Source organism: Melopsittacus undulatus, chromosome 1, assembly GCF_012275295.1.
Source record: "Melopsittacus undulatus isolate bMelUnd1 chromosome 1, bMelUnd1.mat.Z, whole genome shotgun sequence".
In the NCBI taxonomy this organism is placed as follows: domain Eukaryota; kingdom Metazoa; phylum Chordata; class Aves; order Psittaciformes; family Psittaculidae; genus Melopsittacus; species Melopsittacus undulatus.
This window is the reverse complement of record NC_047527.1, coordinates 83,753,085-83,765,343: the sequence shown is the minus strand read 5'-3', so window position 1 is coordinate 83,765,343 and position 12,259 is coordinate 83,753,085. Positions and strand designations below refer to the sequence as shown.

Below are 12,259 nucleotides of genomic sequence, written 5' to 3'. Positions count from 1 at the left end.
TCCAGCTAAGGGAAGCCTGGGGAGAAGCAGCTTGGCCATTTGCTCTTTGGATTAGTCAGTGGGTGGCATGAAAGGAGACACAATTGTCTTTTGCATGGTCCTTCTAGCTGAGAAGTGAAAGTCAGCTGCGTGTGCTAAAATGATACCTGTGGTGTAAAATACATGGTGAGAGGTCAGGGATGATGGTGACTAATACTTTGGAGGCAGACATGAGTGGGGCACCAGACTCAAAGTGGTGGCTGAAATTTGGCCTATTTGCTTCTGGTTCATCTCAATTATTTGATTAGGAAGGTTTGAACCAGGAAACGCTGTGGGATGCAAAAATCTGCTTTAAGAGTTTATTCTGGGAGCAGTAATCGAGTTTTAAATGTTTATGGCAGAAACTGGTGTTGTACTAGTGAACGCATTATAGACCCTCCCTAGTGGTAATCCCTGCATGATGGAGACCCTGCTCTGCAAACAGCACCTTTGTAGAGGACAGGGGGAAGAAGGGGAGGAAACCCAGTAGGCTTTATTGAAAATTATTTATTTATTTTGCCTATTATAGAGTTCTTACTCCTACCTAGGCAATGCTTTCTGTGTGGAGCTGCAGGACCTGGGGAGGAGAGGGTTGTTTTAACTAAAACCGGCACCTGGATAACCTGAAGGTCTGCTTTCACACCACTTGCAATTGTTTGCCCCAAAACAACACTGGCTGTCCAGAAGGAGAAGCCAATGAGGACTGAAAGACGCTTGTCTGCCCTTGCCATTTGTAACTCTCGCTGCATGCCTTTACCAATCCTGTGTAAGACACCAAGAGGTATAGATGCATTTTTTCTTTTACTGTTGATGTAAGTAGGATTGTTTTCTCTGCAGGCAGTGCACAAACGAGTCTGTGGTCCTGTGCTCAGTAGCAGGCCTTGGTGCAGTGAATAAAAAGGATATCTTATTGCCCAGCCCAGTCCTAGGTCCGCTATGGTAAGTACATGCCACATGTACCTATTAATTACTTTAATGTGCAGCAAATAACACAGCTGGGTCTGAAACCCTGTCTTCAAGGCTCAGGGCACCAGTTACTGAAGCTTGAGAACCTGCCTTGTGCTGTGTCTTTCTCAGCCCCGCACCTCGGGGAGGCAGCTGGGGTGGGTGTGTAGGACACGCTGCTCCGTCAGCCGCACTGAGGAGAACTCAGGTGCGATTATCTCTGCCCTGTGCCGAGAGGCAGGACGAGCTGCATCTTCAAACCGTAGAGCCCTTCCCGAGCGCTGCATTTGCCCTCTCCACGCTGACCAAGCAGGGCAGCGGCTGCGCTTGCTGGTGCGGAGCCGCCGGGCTCCCGGCCAGGGGCGGCGGAGGGGGTCTCTCACCGCCGCTCTCACGGCGGAGCTGCGGCCGGCCCCGGACGCACCCGGCTTCGGGGCGGCTTCGGGGCGGCTCCGGAGCTCCCGCCGCCTCGACTCCGCCTCGGCCCCGCACCCGGCGGGCGGAGGGGACTGACGGGGGGCGGCGCCGGCTGGCGGGGAGAGGGCGCCGGCTGCTGCTGCGGGCACGGGGCTGCCACCCCGCGGGCAGGCACGGCGGCGGATGGCGACAAGGTCAGTGGTCGCCTGCTCCCCGCCGGCGGGGCTCCCTGTCGGCTGCCCCCGAGGGGGCAGCGGGTGATGTTCGTGTGCGGTAGATGCAGCGGTGGGGCCGCCTTTACCTCCTCCCATTCGCGGCGCGGCGGCGGGGAGCGGGGCCGGCGGGCGCGGATGCCCCCCGCCACGCCTCCCTCCCGGGCGAGGGGGAGCCGAGGGTTTCGTAACCGCCCGCCCGGCCTGGCCGCGCCGCACACGGCGGGTGCGGGCGGAGGGAGCAGCCTCCGCCGGGCGGAGCAGCAGCAGCCGCCGCTCCCCGGCTCCGCTGCCGCTGGGTCCTCCCGCGGGGAGGGCGAAGCCAAGGAGCGGTGCGAGGTGCAGGTGATCCGCCGAAGCGTGCGCGGGGCTGCCCGGTGCTCGCCGCCTCCCGGGTCGGGGAGCGGGAAGGTTACTTTGAAACCCAGCGGGGTTGCGCCTGCACCCATCGCATCGGCGTGGTTCGGAGAGGAGGAGGGTTCTCCTTAGGCTTCGCGAGCAAGTAAACCCAGATGACTTACAGGAGGGGTGTGTTCTTGGCGGGCGTGTGGTCCATCCTTTTGGTTCTGTTGGAGGTTCGGTGCTGGTTCTGGGTTGGTGTTTTCTCGGGTTTTTTTGGTTGATTCCCCCTCCCTCCCTTATGCTGGCAGTTAGCGGAGAAGGTCCGCGGTAACTCGGGCGCTCTCAGTAAGTACCAGGCATCTCGCTGGGTTTTTAGGGAATAGCTGTAATTTTTAATTGTAACCAGAGAAGAGAGGAGCGAAGCCCCTGCCCCTGTAGCAGCTCTGCTCTACGGAGGGGCAGCGTTCAGAGTTCGTTACGGTGTTGGGTAGGTGCTGCCACCCGGCTGAGGTCGAGCTACCGAAATATGATTTCGGAACCCTAGCCGCCATCCGTCACCCGGGTGCTGGGTTCCGACATGCCGTCCGGCGGAGGGAATTCTTGGAAGCGGCTTTCTGCCTCCTCTGAGCTGTGGATACGCCTAGGATGTGTTGCTGTTAGGTGGGGAGGCATGAAGGGGTGTGTTTGTGTAATAGGTGTCTTAGAGAGGAAAAAAAAAGGAAAGCAAACAGGCTTTTGATAAGGTTCCATTAATTGAACTATAAACACAGTAATTCTGTTGAACTACAAATACAGTTCTTGCTTCCTCGCTAAAACTCTTCTCCTTCTCGCCGATATGATCCACGGTTGGTTTGTTTGTTTTTATAGTATGTTTCAGAGATCTTTTTTGATACAGAGCTGCTTATGGTGTAAGTCTGATTGAGGCCACTGGAAAATACTTGTAACCTTCCAAGTTGTGATGTACACGAAGCTTCTGTTTTCAGCCTTTCTGTACCCAGGCTGGGGTCACAGGCTCTTTTGAAATGCCCACTGAATCTGAACTAATGCAGCGCTCATGAGATGATAATAATAGCAATTTAGGAAATAGCCTTCTGCTGGAAACGCTGTTCTTGCCTATGTAACGATGTGCAATTGGATCTCAGCTTCTTGTTAAATGCATGAAAGGCGAAAGGTAAAAGTAGCCCTGGCCAAGGAGTACAGAGCTGGGACAGGCTGGTGCTATTGCTGCCCGTGGCACTGGGGTGTCCATAACCTTCGGGACAGGGCTCCGTGCAAAATATCCCCATGCGCATGCTGTTGTTTGTGGTATAGTTGCAAAGCCCAAACCTCTGAAACCTGTGAGATCTGTTAGATAGTCTGGACAGCTTGCCAGGCATGTGAAGGTGCTTGTTTTCTACTGTTTGTCCTGGGAGAGGAAAGTTGGTTGGGCCACATGCGATGGAAGTTCTATATGCACGTTATGAAGTATCTTTGGAAGTACTGGGCAGTGGAATATCCAGATTAGAAATGCCAGCAGGACAATAAATAGTGTGTTTAAATTATACGTGCAAATACAATAACTCAGAATAAGCCGCTCTTCCAAGATACACTATGGCTTATCAGAGTGCACAGGGCATAGCAGGTAGATGCTTCTGGGTGCTGGTCTCCCTTCCCCAAGTGACTCACTTGAGCCTCCAGCTTTGCCAGAATCCGTGGGTATGTTTTTGCCCATACCTGTTCCTGGCTCCAGTTCAGGGTTCTCACCTTGACCCCTTGATGAACTGGAGCAGGAGCTCCATCAGCCACAGTCTGACAGATGGAGGCTTCAGCACAGTTTTAACTTTAGTCATGTGTGTTGTCCTAGTGACATGAAAGAGGGATGCTCACAAGCAAGCTTGCATGCAAAGGTTTTAAATTCAGGGCTGCCTCTCTTTAGCTTTCCAGGGTGTGCAGTGCACAGCTTTTTTACTTGCATGGTGCTGAGAATAAATGCCATGTCATGTTTAGGTACAGTATGGAAGAGCTGACCTTACTTAGGACCAATACTGATAGAGCAGGAGCAGTTGTACTTCTCTGCTGGAGTTTTATGGAGCATTAGTTTGCACATGGGAACTGGAGTCTTGCTGGAAGCTAATGAAGCTTAGACTCTTAAATGCTTAAGCCATCCTATCCAGCAGAATTTAGCTTTCCAAGTCAGTGAAATGTTTTTCAGACTGTGGCCACAGTCAGTTGACAATGCCTGGAGGATAGGATACAGGTCTAGAGAGGCATATGATTTAGATGATACCCTGATCAGTTGGCATAACTACCAAAGACCAGGTGATATATGGTGTTGACTGCACAGCTGTTGACACTGGGATCTGGCCTAGGATGGTCTTACATTGCCTTCTGCCTACCTGTATTTATCAGCCAAAGTTCTGCAGCCCTTCTGTACATCAAGTAGGAGTGATTCAGGCAAGTAGTTTCACTGGCTTGAGTGTGGTTATTCAGCTAAGTAAATGGTGTGTGATCTGAGTTCAAGGCAGTAGATTTTGGGCATGAGTGCTGTCTTTTTGTGGAGAATGTGGGAAACTAATTCCCAGAGCCTGGGATCCTGGCATGCCTTAAATTCTCTCCTGTTCTTATGCTTTGCCTCTATCCAGTGGGTGGGCTGGAAGTGAGATGGGAGGCTGGACTTCCCCCCCTTCACAGTAAGCAGCTCTTCCAGAGAAATTCCGCAGCTGTTTCAGAGTCTGTCCAGAGTTGCCTGCTTGCTTCCCGATGCTGTTTTCTACACAAATATGTTTGCTGCTGCTGTGCTGTGCTCTGTGAAAAAAGCAGAGAAACCCTTAGAACCAATGTAACTCTGTAGTATGGTCTGTCAAACCAGGTGGCATTAGAGGAAACCCTTGCAGCCCACCCCAGCACCAGCTACTTGTGGAGCATCTCCCCACATCCTGATCCTGGGCTGGCAAGGGCTGGTCCAGCCACAGCAGAGTTGACTGCTGCCTCAAAGGTGCAGGTGGCCAAGTGCCAGCAGTGTGGGCTGAGGGACGCTGTGGATGGTGAGGAAAGATGCTGAAATCTCTGGGATGAGATCACCTCCAGGGCTGGGGCTTGTGAAGGAGAGAGGAGCCCCAGCAGCTTCCATGCTTAGAGCTGAATAATAATCCTTCAGCCCTGAGGAGGTATTTCACCTCTTTCAGATGCAAATGACCTTGCCATCCCCATCTTCCTACTTCAGAAACTACCCCTTCAGAATAACCTTCAGCTGTAAATGAGTTTGTAATTTACCCCTTCTTGCTCTAAATGCACAGAAACTGGGCAGTTACAGAGCTTAACTGCAGCATGTGCTGTGCTGCCCTCCTTGCAGGCTTGATTAAGGAGATGTTTCCTGGGACACAGTGGAACGTTGAGACACCACTAATCAAATGCACCGTAGTTTTCATCTGATTTTATTTTATTTCGTTTTAACTTTGTTTCCCCAGGAAGTAAGTGCTGTCTGCCTCATGACACTTGTGTTTGGCCAGTTCCAACCAGATTGCACCAATGGTTGGCAGTCTTGAAGATCACTAATTTCCCACTTGTTTTTGTTCAGATTAGTGGCTGGCTGGGCAATCTTTGAAGCAATACTCTCTCTGAAGAGAAAGGAGACTGCTTTCAGCTAGTCTCCAGTCTGCCTGATAGCAGCTGCCCAGCCAAGCATTGCACATATGGTGGTGATCAAACAAGCAGCAGCTTTGTAGCTCTTGCCACCTCACAAGGTGTGCATAATCTCCAGGGGAGAAGGTATGGGTAATATTGGAGGGAGCTGCAGCAGAGGGACAGGGGGGCAGAGGACACAGATCTCCAGCAGACGGGGCCTGTTTGTTATTCCTCCTTGTGGTGCTGTTACCCTTTTATTTGTCAAGCCACTTGAGATTTAGGAAGGCTGGCAGGCTGACAGCCATGGCTTAGAGCTTCCTTTACTTGACCTCCAGGACACCTTGGGCTGAATGGAGGTGGGTATTGGAGCAGATGGGAATGTGCAGCCTGGGCAGGACTTTTGCAGAGGTGTGTGCACAAACTTGCACGTGTGCAATGGCAGCATGGTTATCTGGGTGTTCACCAGCGTCATCCTGTTGACTTAAATGCTAATCTGACACTGATGAAAAGATGGCATTCAGAACTGTATGCTTCTCAAAATAGTTTCTGTGAGTGAAAACAGCCTCTGATCCCCACACAGCCCCTCCTCACAAGTACTCTAGGCAGGTACATACTTGGGCAGATGCAGTGCTGTGAGAGGTTTGGGATGTGCGTTTGTATTGCTAAGCACTTTAGTGTAGATGCAGCTGGTCTGCATGGGTGACTTGGGTGGTCTGCCTCAGCAATCTATGCAAAGCTGTACTAGGAAAAGCAGCCTTGCCCTCACCCAGGCAGTGCCTGCGTTAGACAACTTTTCAATATAGCTGTGCTGGGTGCAATGGGCACATTTCTTCCAGATCTGGACTGAAGAAAAAGACCAGCATCTGTTCAAGCAGCGGCATAAGAAATAGGGTGTTGAGGAGCATAGGTGGGATGCAGTTCTTCAGCCAGTGCGTGTTTTGTTACCTTCTCTGTTGCTGCTGAGTTTCAGGCAATACGCGCCTGTTTGTCCTGGGGCATAGAGTGTGGCTCTTCAGAGATCACCAGTGTCGCTCTGTAATGTCAAAATATTAAGTGTCACCCTAGAGGGCTGAGCTGAATCTCAAGCACCCGTATGCCACTCCTTTTCGGGCAGCCTGTGATGCAGCTGGGATCAGATGCATCTGTCAAGGTGAGATGAAGGGAGGAGCTGTGTAGCTGAATCACCCATTATGGGTTATGGAGGATGTGGAGCACTAAGCCATGCCATCAGAGCAAAGGGAGACACTACTCCCTCTCCCCCCACACAAACTGCCTGCCAGAAGCAGGGCTGGACATCTTTGGTGTCTGAGCATAAGTCTCTGCACCACAGAGATGTGGTACTTATTGAAGGAGAAGGTGTTTGGCTTCCCTTACTTTTCCCTCTAGACATCAATTCATACCACAGGCAGCATGGCAGGGTGGATCACTGTGGTAGCTAAGAATGGGTTCTGAGGGCTCGGATCATACATCCCATGCATTATCCCTCCTCTGACAGTGCTGGCCACCCAAGCTTCAGTGTGAGAAATCCTGAAACAGGCATTTGTGGGGTAAAATGCTGCTGCTGTAACATTTCTGCCTGTTCTTTGTAACTGTATAGTGCTAATCCATATACATTTAGTTCTGGTGTAATGCTTTCTTAGTTAAGTTCTAAACCAAATCGAGTGGGTTGCATGCCAAAAGGGAAGGATTACAATGCTTCCACAATCATAACTGACTTTTCCACAGTGGAGATTTTCCAGAAGATGTGCACTGGAGAGAGCTGGTATGGCCTGAGAGCATGGGACACTGTGGGTTCTGACCAGCTATGGCTCATGGGCTTTGTAGGCTCTGCTCTCCATGGGGATGAGGAAAGATGGAAGTGAAGCCGGCTTTGTTAGCAACAAAAGAGTGTGTAAAGTTTGTACTGTAAAGCTGCCGGCAACCCTTAGACAAGGTAAAGTTACTGCTCTAGAAGAAAGGGAGTGTGTGTGTGTGAACAAATGGGGGCATACGAAGACAAATAAGAGTATAAAGCACGAAGCAAGCATGCTGTTAGATGCACTGCCTCTTGCCATATCATCTGCAAATAAACCAAGTTAGGTTGTTGGCATTGCAGCTGCTTTTCCTCATGAAGGTAGTATGGTGAGCCAGACACGTCTGACTCTCAGAAATGTGCTGGAAATTTGCCTGAAGTCTGAGGTGGGCAGGGTAATTTACTTAAAATCTCTGACATAACAATTATCATCCAGGATGAACACATGCAACCATAATGTTTGCTTGCAGTTGTGTTTTTTCTATGACACGCTCTCAGGAGTTGCTCACTGGCTGCAGTCACCAGCTAACACAGCCTGGAGGTGATCAGCTTCTTCCCTGACCTACAGTTAACAGCAATAATTATACAATAATTATACTTCAACAGGTTTTAATGTGGGAGGTAGGGATTCAACAACTTGGGCAGAAGGCAGTCAGTGGGGTCAATTGAGGTCCATTCTTTGGGGAGCTTTCCTGTTGACTTTGGGCAAAGCATGTTAGCTGCTCAGTGATTCTGCTCTTTAAATCTGATCTGTTACAATTGATTTCAGAGCAATTGATCAATATTAGACCTGTTTTCATCCTCTGAGAGGACCCCCAGATCCCCAAATGTTAGTGCATGGAACTGAAGTTCAAATATAGCTTCCCTCTCTCCTCCCTGCTCTTTACTTCAGAGCAGGAAGAAAGTGAGCCATTCACAGCCATCTGCTGGAAGCATCAATCATGCTGGGAGCAGAGTCTGCCAGTTGTTCCATATGTTATTAATGATGAAAAGATATAAACATATGAGCTCATAATTATGTTACATTAAAACTACTTACAAAATAATGACATTAGGAGAACAATGGGGTTATGAAATCAGGCGGACAGAAGCAAGGATGTGCCAGGACTAACGTTGCATAGCTCCCCTTTGCATCTGCATTATGATACAATCTTTAATTCTGTAATTGCATCATTTTTTCCCTTTCACAGAGTCCCTCTTTCAGTGGATGGGTAATTACTGCATAATTCATTTTCTCTTCCCCTCATGTACTTTCTGCGTGTGTCCCCACATCTATTTATTTTACCCTCCACCCAAACCTTGAACTGAGCAGTGCTCCAATGCCTTCCTGGGGGCTTTGCAGGTGGGGAAGTTCTTATTCTTGCAGCATTCCAAGTACAGGCACTGTCTTCATTTTCATAGCTGAGGAATGGAAGCAAAGAGCAAATAAAGCTCAACTGATTGAAATGCCTTCAATTATGGCTGCTCAAAATGACACTGAGGGAGGAGTTTACTTCTCACTCACTCCAGAATGGCTGTCATGATGTAGCAGTTCATCTGCTGAAGCACAAGGACATTTGACCTCAGCTATAACCCTTAGCACTCTTGTAGGTTAGCCTGAGTTGTCTTGGCTTTGCACAGGGTGGAGACTGTCCTGATGGGGATCACCTGAAGAAAAACTAATTTCAGGGATTTGCCGAGCATCTTGCAGACTGTGGAGTGGGAGAAAGAGGTAATTCCTGCCTGCAGGTGCTACATCCAACTTCCTCAAGGAAGGGAGTTGTCTTATTCTTCCTGCATTGCCTTGTTCGCTGATTTTCCTGACCCAGGTGAGGCAGGGGTCTGAGACTGCAGTTGCTTTTACTACACAACCATGTCTTTTTCCAAAAGTAGTTCATTTACACAGCTCAAATGATTTGCAAACATTTAACTGGAGACACAATCGGTGCAGACATGTACAGGACCTGGGTAAAGGTTGTATGGGCAGTCTTCATTGCGATACCTCTTAATTTTGAGTGCTCGAGTTTGCAATCTTTGTATTAAAAATGTAGCATAGCTGTGTTTAAATATAATTTTATAACTGTACAAAGGGAAAAGGTGGAGATAAAAATTAGTCCTGTCACGTGACTCTGCAGTGGCCTAGGTCATCCAGAGGGTGAAGACCTTTGGGCTGTAGCATTAATTTCTAGTCCATAAGAGCACTGTTTGGCTGTGGGTGATGGTAGTTGCCAGAGGGGGGTGGCATGTTCAGCAGGTCGTCTGCTGCTGTACCGGGGCTTTTGTAGCCCAGACCAGGATACTCTCAGATCCCATTTAAACATGGAGCTTGCAGAGTTCTGGTGCTTCCCGAGTCCTCTCTGATTTGCCTGTGTCTGTCCTGCTCTTCCCTTTGTAGCAGCCTAGTTTCTCATCCCCTTGAACTCATCCTGGTTCCCCCTTCTTCCCCTCAGTTCCTGTATATCCCTAACAAATGCCACCTGCTTCTCCCATTGCTTTATTGTACCACTGCTCTAGCCTGTGCCCATCTTTTGTTACTACTGGTGCCACCTATAATTTTCCAGAGGTCTCATATCTAAGTGCCTTGGTAGGGTTCTGTGCAGTCTTGGTTCCAATTTAGATCTGTAATTTTTGCTTGCTTGAAACTGCAGGTAAAGCCCAGCCCAATACCTTTGTAGGAAGCATTTTAGGGGATTCACCTTCCTTACTTTTAGTCCAGAGCCATTACTGTGGGCATTCTCTGAGATCAGACAATGGATAAACAGCTGCTTCAGACCAACTCTATAAAAAAGGTTTACACCTAAAGAATGCTGCTTTCTGCCCCATTTTTCAGCGTGTCATTTTATGCAGTCTTGTTTGATCCCACCTACGTTCTACAATTAAGCCTAGGTGGATGTGTCATTTTATGGGCCTGAATATGGGATAGAAATTACATCAGTTCATAGAATGAGGAAGACCGGCTGCTTCTGGTTTTTTGTTTTCTGGGAATGAATAGAAGCATGATAGTGCAAGCAGGAGTGTGCAGATTGAGAGGCTGGGCTTCCAGCTGAAATGCAAGTTGATGCAGCTCAGCTGCTTCCCAGAGAAGTGATGTCTGTAATCCCTGCAAGCCATTAGATGCTTTTGGCCTGCATGTCAGTCTCCTGACCAATTTACAGCAAATTTCTTCCTACAGCTTTGCCCATAGGAGGGGAAGGCTGTTGTTATAAACCTCATGCTGCAGTAAGAGACGATGAAGCAGAGATTTCTGATTATTTTCAAATGAGTATAACTATTTGCCTTTTTCATGTCCTTTGGGTTTTTTTTTTTGTTTCATTAAACTAGATGAGGAAAGCTGGATAATACTAGCAAAGAAAATACATTTGCCAACAAAATCTGGTCTTGGAACAGACCAGGCTCACCTTCAATGAAACAGTTGGGATGAGAATGATTTTGAAGTTAGATTTGTGTTCTTGGGAGTTTGTGATATAAATCATGGCCATGATACATATAAACCATGTCAAACTAGATTCATAAGATAATGACAGAACAGTGTCTTAAAAATTTCCAAGTGACTCAATGAATTGTGCACCTTGATAAAATAATTAATAAGGCAGATGCCCAAAATGGCACCAGCCAGTTCTCCCTGCATTACCACTGTGTGTGAATACGAGAACTAGTATCTAAGTATTGAACTTCACCTTTTTGAAAAGGCAAACTGCTAAAAGCATGGACTGGTTTTCAGCTGTGGTCTGAAGGTACTTGGGAGCCAGGAATGTTAGTTTGTGAAAGGTAACTCTGAGAAATGGCTTGTATCAATGGAGGGATCTACACATCTTTCAGATTTGGGGGGAAAAAAAGATAGTACATGACTGGCCTAGCCATCTTCAGCTTAGAAGGTGGTGGTGGGTCTGCATGCCAAGGATCTGGTCTGGTGTTTGTGTAGGCACCAGTTAATCCCTGCCACAACCTTGTTCTCTGTATTTTGTGTGTGTCATTTTCTATTGAAGCAAGCATGTTTGGGCAGATCTTGAGCACTGTCAGTTGCCATAGCTCCCCTGGGAAAGCAGCATCTCCTTTGTGGAGTAGCCCCATGCTGGGTGTGCCCCACTGGCCTCTCTTCACCCTTGGTTTACCTCCCCCTCTCCTCTTCCTCACAGCATCTGTGTTTGGATGCTGAGAGGCAGGGACAGGGCTTCCAAATAGCTGGCTCAGCAGAGGAGGTGGAGAGCCAGCTGATGCCAGTATTAATATTCTTTCAAAATTGATGGATGAGACGATTATAAAATTGCAGAGGGAAGTGAAACTTAGTGAAAGCCATGTTTTAATTGCATTCTGGATTTTCCTCAGCAGCCAGCCTCTGAGGTGCAGGACAGATCTAGCCATTTTGTGAGGATGTTGATGCAAACTGCGCAATGTATTGTTTCTAAGAAAGAAAAAGAAAAAGCTGGGGCCAGTGTGTTTTTCACACTCTGGTGCTCTCAGTCTTCCTCAGTTGTACTGCATGGTATCATGCTGTGTCTAGACAGTGAATCAGACCTGAAATACTGTCTTGATGCAGCTAGAGAGAAAAAGAGCCTATTACAAGTATCTGTGGTGTTGAGGTGCCCAAGCCTGTGAGGAGTTTTTAGGTGCTGGACTTTTAGTTTCCCCTGTGTGCCTTTTATTACTGCGGAGAGGAATGAGGATGCTGGAGCCATTTGGCCTGTGGTGCCCTGCAGTGTGGGTCCATGTTTCCTCCCCACTTCATGCCAGTCTTCTGGCAACTGATGCCTGCTTGCCTCTAACCTGGAGAAAGATCCCTTTTCAGCCGATGAAGGCCCCTTCTCAGCCTGTGAGTAGCATTCTGAAATGGATGGCCTGCCTTACAGTGAAAGGGCTCTTGCACTTCAGTTTACATACTTCTTTCTAGTTTTGCTTGTTATTACTCTTTGTTTCTGGTAGGAGGAACACCTTCCTGAGTCCCTGGCCTGCC

At 48.5% G+C, this 12,259-nt stretch overlaps 1 protein-coding gene across 3 annotated transcripts in view; it reads left to right on the top strand.

The window, feature by feature from the left end:
• The first annotated feature begins 1,505 nt into the window (after window positions 1–1,505).
• The window catches only part of RNF152 (ring finger protein 152), a 45,512-nt gene continuing 34,758 nt past the window's right edge, over window positions 1,506–12,259 (top strand). Inside the window, exon 1 of one of the 3 annotated variants that reach the window (XM_034066563.1) lies at window positions 1,506–1,574. The gene's annotated coding sequence lies outside the window, so the exon portion shown is untranslated. Of the gene's footprint in view, window positions 1,575–1,833; window positions 1,938–2,122; window positions 2,168–12,259 lie in introns of those variants that run through there. The other 2 variants (XM_031049714.2, XM_031049716.2) reach the window with 2 other exon arrangements.